This window comes from Mandrillus leucophaeus, unplaced genomic scaffold (assembly GCF_000951045.1).
Source record: "Mandrillus leucophaeus isolate KB7577 unplaced genomic scaffold, Mleu.le_1.0 Scaffold1332, whole genome shotgun sequence".
In the NCBI taxonomy this organism is placed as follows: domain Eukaryota; kingdom Metazoa; phylum Chordata; class Mammalia; order Primates; family Cercopithecidae; genus Mandrillus; species Mandrillus leucophaeus.
The window spans coordinates 398,360-407,938 of NW_012101291.1; positions in this window are offsets into that span (position 1 = coordinate 398,360).

Consider the following 9,579-nt stretch of genomic DNA (forward strand, 5'->3'; position numbering starts at 1 on the left):
GGGGCGGGGCGGGGCGGACGGGAGTAGCGCGGCTTGCAAGTCCCTGCGCTCGCGCGAGGAACTCTGGAAGCCTGGGCTCCTTCCAGGGGGCAGGCGCCGAGGCCGGAGTTGCGCGCGGCTCGCCTGCTGTGCCTCAGTTTCCCTAGTCCGGGACGCGGAAACGCGGGTTGCTGCCTTGAGTGCTCCCGGACTCGCGGAAGTCTGCAAGTGTGGGGAAGAGAAGTTTCCTTGCTGGTGATTCAGATTGTTGCTCTCGAGCGCGGTGGACGCCGTCTGGTCTCCGGGCCAGATTCCCAGCCTGCCATTTCTTCTCCTCTTCCCTTTCACTTTTATAAAAGTTCACAGATCTCACTAAAGTCGAAATTTCCTTTTCCTGTTGGGAAAGGAAAACCTTTAGCCTAGCAAAGAAGGATAATTATAGAGTTCATAATAAACCTCCCCTGCTAGCACGGTCTTCTGCAAGTCACTTAAAAAACTAAGTTCACTCATCTCTGCTGGTTGTACTTTTCAAAAGTAACTTCCTAAACTTTAAAACGCTGCATCCGGCGACTTTAAGTTAGCCCTTTATTGAGAAACTTCATTTCAATAATAAAGGAATAATTTTAACCCTGCCATTGGAGGTAGTGACGCAAAAGTGACAGAGACCCAGTCAGTAAGTCAGAAAAGGGGTGAAGTCGACCCACTGGGGACAGAAAGCGTCTAAAGTTTCGGGTGATTGTTATAATTATTTATCAAGAAGCTGCAAAGCAATTCCTGTACAGTGGCCTCATTCCTTCTAGGCACTTGGTTCTCTTTTCCAGCTGAGGCCTCCGGATTAAATAACAACGTATTTTGTGCCCAAGGAATCCCTGTATCCCTATATATGGGTAACTGAGGAGACTGAACAGTGACTTACTGCAACGCATTTCTACAAAACATAACTTTTACTAATACATTGTTTTCCTTCTTTTTCTTTTTTTCTTTATTTTTATTTTTATTATTTATTTAATTTTATTTTTGGAGACAGGATCTTGCTCTGTCACCCAGGCTGGAGTGCAATCTGGGCTCACTGAAGCCTCGACTCCCTGGAATCAAGCCATCCTCCCTTCTCAGCCTCCCAACTAGCTGGAACTACAGGCATGCACCACCACGCCTAGCTAATTTTTAAAATTTTTTTGTAGAGATGGAGTTTCACCATGCTGCCCAGGCTGGTCTCAGACTCCCGGGCTCAAGCTATCCTCCTGCCTCAGCTTCCTGAAGTGCTGGGATTACAAAAGTGAGCCACAGAACCCAGTCTTATTAATACATTTTTAATTGCAACTCTTGAAGTAATCGGAGTAAGAGGCAGTTGTAAAAAATAATAATAATAATAAATCATTTGTTCACTTTGCCCAGTTCTCCCCACTGGTAATGTCTTCCAAAACTCTAATACAGTATCACAATTGGGATATTGACATTGATACAATCCACCCATCTTATTCAGATTTCCCTGGTCTTACCTGTACATATTCATACGTGCCTGTATTTAGGTCTATGCAATTTGCTGACTTGTGTAGGTACCACCACAGTCAAGTACAAGTGCATTTTATTTCTAATTCATAGGCAATGATAAGGTAATACAGTGAGGTTCACAATAATGAACCCAACCACCTTGGCACTGGTTTTTGGAAATGTGTTAGAAAACACATAATTAATTTGGCATTAAAACTGTACTAGGCATATCTCTCTCCAAATCTCATCTTCTAAAAGCACCAGATAAATTTTGATGGCAGTGCCAACCAGTTAGTAGGGTTTCTAAACCACTCTTTGTTGGCCCAGTATGCCTGAGCACCTTTCAGATTAGTTCCTGTCTTATAGCCACTTTGCAATACAATATCTCCCTGTTCCATACTGAATTAAGGAAAAATTCCTTGACCTAGGATCCAAAGTACTTTACGACATGATGTGACTTTTTGACCAGATTTTCTCCAACTTCTATGTGTATATTTTTTGAGACTCACCTTAAAAACCTCTTCCTCCGGGAAGACTGCTAAACTGAATATTTCCTCTCTAGGACCCTTGAAGCTCCTTGCCCCAGATATGCTTCTTGTATTCTGTTGGTTACCAGCATATGTGTGTTACTGGTGATGCCTACCTATCTGAGCCCCTGGAAAGTGGTCTGGGTCTCATGCAGCTAAGTATGCCCTGCCCAGGACATACACACAAATGGGAAGTGACTCTCATTGTCATTGTCATCTCTCCACTCTTCCAAATGTTTTCACTCTTCTCAGCCACCTTGATCAATGCATAGGACCAGTGCATGGATTTAGGGCCCCAGCATCTAAGGGCAAGAACATTAACTGCAACCTGCTAAAATGACAACAGATACAATATACTGCAACCATGCTTAGCACTTGGCGTTTTGCATTGACCATCTCAATTAGTTCTCACAGCACCTGTGTAAACTAGTAATTAGTACCCCCGGTTTACACAAGGGAAAAACTGAGATGTTAGGGAGGTTATATGACTTGTCCATGGTCACATAGCCAGAAGAGAGTAGAGTCGGAACCCGAATTCATTCTGACTCATGTTTATAACCTGTATTCATAACCCCTGACCTCTACTGTCACCAAAGCTGAAATGAATATAAATCAAAGCAGTGGAATGCCAGGCACTGATCTAAGTACTTTCCGGGTATTACCTCATTTGATCCCCACAGCCACCCTATGAGGTAGGTACTGTTATTAGTCTCATTTTATAGATGAACGAGCCAAGGACTGGAGAGAGGAAATAACTAGATCAGGGTCACATATTTAATAAGTGCAAAGCAAAGATTCAAACTTGGGCAATCCAGCTCCAGATTTCATGCTCTTAGTCTCCCACTGAGCTGCCCACTACAGTGAAGGCGGAAGATCCACGTCCACAGGGGTGACCTACCTGGAGATATAACAATCATGTCTATCACTAATGATACAAAAGGCTTTATTTCCCCCGACCAGTTCTTACCAAGAAAGAAACTGAAACAGTGGTCCACTTAGTGGTAACAAATCATGCTGAGACAAACTCCGAGTCAGCCTGAAGCTAGAAAGGAGAGCCAGAGCCAATGGGTTAGAGTTTACCCTGAAGTTGTACCTGGCTCCAGAAGATACTGCTTTGGAAGACAAGGAGAGATGTATTAATGATGATACAAGTCACCTCATTTCTAATTAGATTGAGCATCTTTTCCTGTAGAAGTATAAATTGGTACAATCACTCATTCTGTGACTTAGAAGTTCCACTCTTAATAATATACCAAAGAGAAACTCAGATGCATGTGCACCAGGACACATGTGCAAGAATATTCTTTGGACATTTTTGTAATAACCTCAAACAGGAAACAACTGCAATGTCCACTAGTGCTAGAAAGGATAAACGAATTGCTATATAATTGTACAATGGAATTCTATACAGTGATGAAAATGAATGAACAACAGCTACATGAAATGACATGGGTGAATCCTTAAAATATACTGAGTAAAAAGTATGAATAAAAGAACCCATATAGTATAATTGTTTTTATATAAAGATCAAAAACAAGGAAAATTTAACAGCATTGTTTAGAGATACATATTTAGAAAGAAGAAAGAAGTTCAATAGAAGAACAAGAAGAATGACCAACAAATCTGAGGTAGTTGTTATCACTAGAAGAAAGGTGTTGTGATGAAGAAGGAAGACACAGGAAGGGGGCTTCTGGACTGCCGGCAAAGTTTATTTTTGCCTGGTTGCATCACGAATGCTCACTGTAATGATTCATGAAGCTATGTATTTCTTTTAAACACTCTTTTCTACTATTGTATTAATATTTCACAGTTCTGGGGAGGAGACAGGGTCTCACTGTGTCAACCAAGATGAAGTGCAGTGGCGCCATCTTGGCTCACTGCAGCCTCCACCTCCCAGGCTCAAGTAAGCCTCCCACCTTACCCTCCTGATTAGCTGGGACTACAGACATGCACCACCATGCCTGGCCAATTTCGTGTGTGTGTGTGTGTGTGTGTGCGTGTTCCCCTACGGGTTTTGAACTTCTAGGCTCGAATGATCCTTTCGTCTGAGCCTCCCATAGTACTGGGATTACAGACATCGGCCCCTGTGCCCAGCCACCATTTTTCTTCAAAGTGAAAAATACATGCTAAAGAGAACTATCAATAGTCATATACCTCCCATGCGCCAAGGACTTCACTTGGTTGTGAGTCCTACCCGTTCTCACATTTTCATAGTCCTTTCTGTACACATTATTCCTCTCTCTTCCAGATCTTCAGCTTCACTCTATACTGGATCCTTTTCATCAGCATTTAAACAAATCTCTTTCCCCTCTTAAATACAACAAAAAATAACCTCTGTTTTTCTAGCCTCATGCCCAGCTACTGTCCTCTCTCTTCCCTTTCATAGCAAAACTTCTGAGAGGAATTGTCTAGCCTCATTGCCTCCATTTATTTACCTCCTACTTATTTCTCAGCCCTCTCCAATTGAGCTTCCGCACCCATCAGGAATTGCATTCAAACAGCGGTCGTTCTAGTCTTTCATGAGTCTAGCTAGTTAGGTAGGCCTTTCATCTACCATCTTACTTGGATTATTTGACATTATTAACCACCACCTCCCTGAGACAATCTGTTCATTTAATTCCTACTTCTCTGGCTGCTCTCTCTCATTTTGCTTAGCTGACCTGGTCTCTAGCAAGCCATGAATTTTGTGGTCCTGGATCTTAGGCTTTCTTCTAGTTTCACTTTATATCCTGTCTCCAGCTGAGCTCATTCATTCCATTGGTTTCGATTATTATTTTTTCGCTGTTGTCTTCCAAACATGCATATGTGATCCATCTCTCTCTCTGGAACTCCGGATGTATATATCTGATCGCTTACATGATACCACCATCTGGGTATCTCAAAAGTATCTTAAGCAACCTATCCAAAACCATGATCTTCCACTATAAACTTGGTCCTCATCCAGTGTTTCCGTCTCTGGGAAATCAGCAGAAACCTAGAATGTAAGACTTGATACCTCCCTACCTGATGAATACCCTTCAAGAGTGTTCTGTCATGTTTAGAAAAAAAGTCCTTTCTAAGGCCCGTAATGATCTAACTCTCCCCTACCTCTGACACCTTTTCAAGCATCTTGCACCTCTCCCTCCCAACCCTGTGTTCTTCCCAAACTAGGTAACTCCTAATTTCTCGAATTTATCAATTGCCCACAGGGCCATTGTTTGTGTTGATATAGCTCCTTAGAATACTTCTCCCTCTTCTTGAGCTAATTAATTCCTCTCCTCCTGTTATAAGTTCAAAGGTTATTTCATCAAGAAAGTCTTTACTGATCCCTCAGACTTTATCTCCTGGTTTTCTATTGTGTTGTCTAATGCTGGGTAACAAATCTCTTTAAAACTTAATGTCTTAAAACAGTAATAATCATGTATTATTTCTCACAGTTTCTGCATTTGGGAATGGCATGGCTAAGTGGTTCTGGCTTGTGGTCTCTCCTGAGATTGCAGAGGTCAGCCAGGAATGCATTATCTGAAGGTCTGATTGAGACGGAGTTTCCACTTAAAGACTGCTCACTCATGTGGCTGGCACGTTGGTGTTGGCTGTTGTTGAGAAGTCTCAGTTCTCCTCTACATAGGACTCTCCTTATTTCCTAGGCTTCCTCATAACATGTTGACTTGATTTCAAAGTTAAGCATTGAGAGAGAGAGAGAGAGAGAGAGCAAGTGAGTGCAGCTGTATCCTTCTGTATGGACAGCTGTATCCTTCTGTATGAATTAGCCTCAGAAGCCACATGGCACCACTTCTGCCACATTCTATTTTTCAAAAGTGAGTCACTAAGACTGGCTCATATCTAATCAGAGAGGAATTAGATTCTACCTAATTCTAAGAAGAGGGAGAGGAAGAGCATCAAAAAATATGCAGGTATACTTTAAAAATCACCTCACCTTCACTCTCCTTTCCTGAACTTATCACAGTCTGTAATTTTACATAGCATATCATTGTATTATAAAGATATAGTATATACTCATACGATTATTTGATGAATGTTTATCTTCCTGCTATAGTTTGAATGTGATTTGTCCCCGCCAAAACTCATGCTGAAATTTAATTGCAAAGGTAACAATGTTGGGAGGTGAAACCTTTAAGAGGTGGGGCTTAATGGGAGGTGTTTAGGTAATGGGGACAGATCTCTCATAAATGGCTTGCTGCTGTTCTCGCAATAATGAGTTCTTGCTCTCATTAGACTTGATCCATTCCTGCAAGAGCAACTTGTTTATAAAGCGAGGACACCTTGCATGTTGGGCCCCTTCAAATTTGACTCACCCTTTGAACTGCTACTATTATGACAGCAGGAAAGCCTTCACCAGAATCCGGCACCATGCTCTTGAACTTCGCAGCCCACAGAACTGTGGACCAAATGAACCTCTTTCCTTTATAAATTACCCAGCCACAGGTATTCTGTTATAGCAACACAAAATGAACGAAGAAACTTCCCATACTAGAACATCTGCTTTTTTGGAACAAGACTCCTATCTGCTTTGCCCACAATTTTATCCCCAATATTTAACATATTACCTGGTATTAATACATTCATGTGTAATAAATATAAATAAGTTATTAATTATGTATAACACCCAGAACAGTCGTTTTAGGTAGGTATTGTTCTTTCCATTTTACACATGTCAAATGCAAAGCCAAAATGGTTAGATAACTTGTTTCTGGGCCAAAATTTGAATCCAAATCTCTCTGATTCTAAGCCAGGATAATTTCAATGACTCCAGACTTCCTCTCTAAGACCACAAAAGAAGAACTGGAGCTGCTTTGGCCTTGGTGAAATGGTCTCCTGTGTTTCCATATTTCCTCACCAAACATCCTTGGGAGCTAATTCTGCTTTGCAGATGTGTGGATTTAAGGACAGGACTGTCCTTAAGATGAGAGAATACTCAGAATCTAGTTATGAAAAAAAAAATTCTCCAAAACCGTCTCCTCGTGAACAAACTCACAAAGATGGCAAAGAGAAGAGAGTGTGGAGTTTCTGAAACTACAAACTTACTCTTCTAAGAGTTCACCAGAGTAGTCACTAGGAAAGCTAGTGCCTCTCCACAGCAAAATTTTCTGTGTGGCCTCATGCATCCTTCACTCCTGTAGAAGTTCTTATCTCCTTTCTCACTAAGGAGAAAGAGACCATTCAAGAGCTGTTCTACGGCTGGGCGCGGTGGCTCAAGCCTGTAATCCCAGCACTTTGGGAGGCCGAGACGGGCGGATCACGAGGTCAGGAGATCGAGACCATCCTGGCTAGCACCGTGAAACCCCGTCTCTACTAAAAAATACAAAAAACTAGCCGGGCGAGGTGGCGGGCGCCTGTAGTCCCAGCTACTCGGGAGGCTGAGGCAGGAGAATGGCGTGAACCCGGGAGGCGGAGCTTGCAGTGAGCCGAGATCCGGCCACTGCACTCCAGCCTGGGCGACAGAGCGAGACTCCGTCTCAAAAAAAAAAAAAAAAAAAAAAAAAAAAAAAGAGCTGTTCTACTATTGAATGTGGTCATTAGTCTCTTGTGGATATTTAAATTTAAAATAATTAAAATTAAATAAAACTTAAAAATTCATGTCCTCAGTTACACTAGCCGCACTTAAAGTGCTCAAAAGCCACATGTAGCTAGTAGCTACCATATTGGCAAGTGTAAATACAGAACATTTCTATCATCACAGAAAATTCTACTGGATGGTGCTGCCAAAGAACCGAGGTAATCCTAGCCCCTGAAAATTTCAGTGTCATGAAGGAAGGCAAAACAAAGAACTGGAGAGTCACTGTCTTCTCTATGAATGTAAGGGACTTATCCACCCCACACACACAAAAAAGAAAACCCAGCTCACTTGTTAAAAATGGTCCCTTAGGGGTTCTGGTTATGAATTCACTTCTGCAACTATGTGCTGTCTCATCAAGATTTCTGCCTCTTTTCCATCTGTCCTCTGAGCAATCAATCACAATTTATTTATTTATGAGACAGAGTCTCACTCTGTTGCCCAGGCTGGAATGCAATGGCATGATCTCGGCTCACTATAATCTCTTGAACCGCCTCATGGGTTGAAGTGATTCTCCTGCCTTAGCCTCCCAAGTAGCTAGGACTACAGGCATGTGCCACCATTCCTGGCTAATTTTTGTACTTTTAGTAGGGAGGGTTTCACCATGTTGGCCAGGCTGGTCTCGAACTCCTGACCTCAAGTGATCCTCTAGCCTCAGCCTCCGAAAGTGCTGGGATTACAGATGTGAGCCACCACGCCCGGCCAATCAATCTCACTTTAAATAATCACCATCATTCTCTAAACCAGACTATTCATCACCTCCTGTCCTGAACTCACTGAGCCTTGCCTAGCCCAGAACCAGGACAACACATCATCTACCCTCCTCCCTGCTTCTGACCAGTCCATCCCTACCCTTAGGCCAGGCTCCATTTCTCTTGTCTCAGAGTATGTGATTTCCCTCCTTCTCAAAGGAATTATCCTCCCAACTTCTCCATCAACATATGTGTTCTGGATTCTATGCCCTCTTCACTTCATTGGAAAATGCTTCACTATTCTATCTCTCCCTGTCTATCATCTTCCATCTTTCTCTCTCCATTAGGACTGTCTCTTCCTTCAAGTATGCATAACTTTGTTGCACAACATAACTCCCCAATATTGTTTGTAACTTTAATTGACCTTTTAGGGCCACCATCCCATTTCTTCTTCTTTTCCCTTCAATTGGCTCTGGGGAGTTTTCTATAAAAAGACTCTAAATCCTCACTTCCCACCTAGAACCTGACTCTCATCAGACTAAATTTCATCCCATTTAATAAAATGTGTTCTGGATGTACACTCAGGGTTCTTCACAACATGTCCTGGGTCTGACGTCGTCGTTGTCGTCATCATCGTCGTCTTCTTCTTCTCCTCCTCCTCCTCCTCCTTCTCCTTCTCCTCCTTTTCTTCTCCTCCTCCTCCTTCTTCTTTCTTCTTCTTCTTTCTTCCTCTTCCTCTTCTTTTTTTTTTTTTTTGAGACGGAGTCTCACTCTGTCACCCAGCCCTCTTCCTCTTCTTATTCCCCTTCTTCTTCTTCTTATTCTCCTCCTCCTTCTTCTCTTTCTCCTTCTCCTTATTTCTTCCCCTTCTTTCTTCTTCTTCTTCTTTTTTTTTTTTTTTGGATACAGGATCTTTCTCTGTTGCCCAGAGTGGTGTGCATTCACATGATCGTTGCTCACTACAACTTCAATCTCCTGGGCTCAAGCAATCCTCCTACCTCAGCCTGAGTAGCTAGGACTACAGGCATGCACCTCCACACCTTATTATTATTATTTTTTTTTATAGAGACTGGGTCTCACTATGTTGTCCAGGCTGGTCTCAAACTCCTGGTCTCAAGTAATTCTCCTGTGTCACCCTCCCAAAGCACTGAGATTACAAATGTGAGCCATCATGCCCAACCTGGTGAAACTTCTTATCCATGTTTCTCTTTATCACCTTCTACCTACCTCATCTCTTCACTTTCTACCACACAAATCTGAAGCATTCCGGTCCTGGCATCTTTATTTTATTTTATTTTATTATTTATTTATTTATTTATTTATTTATTTATTTATT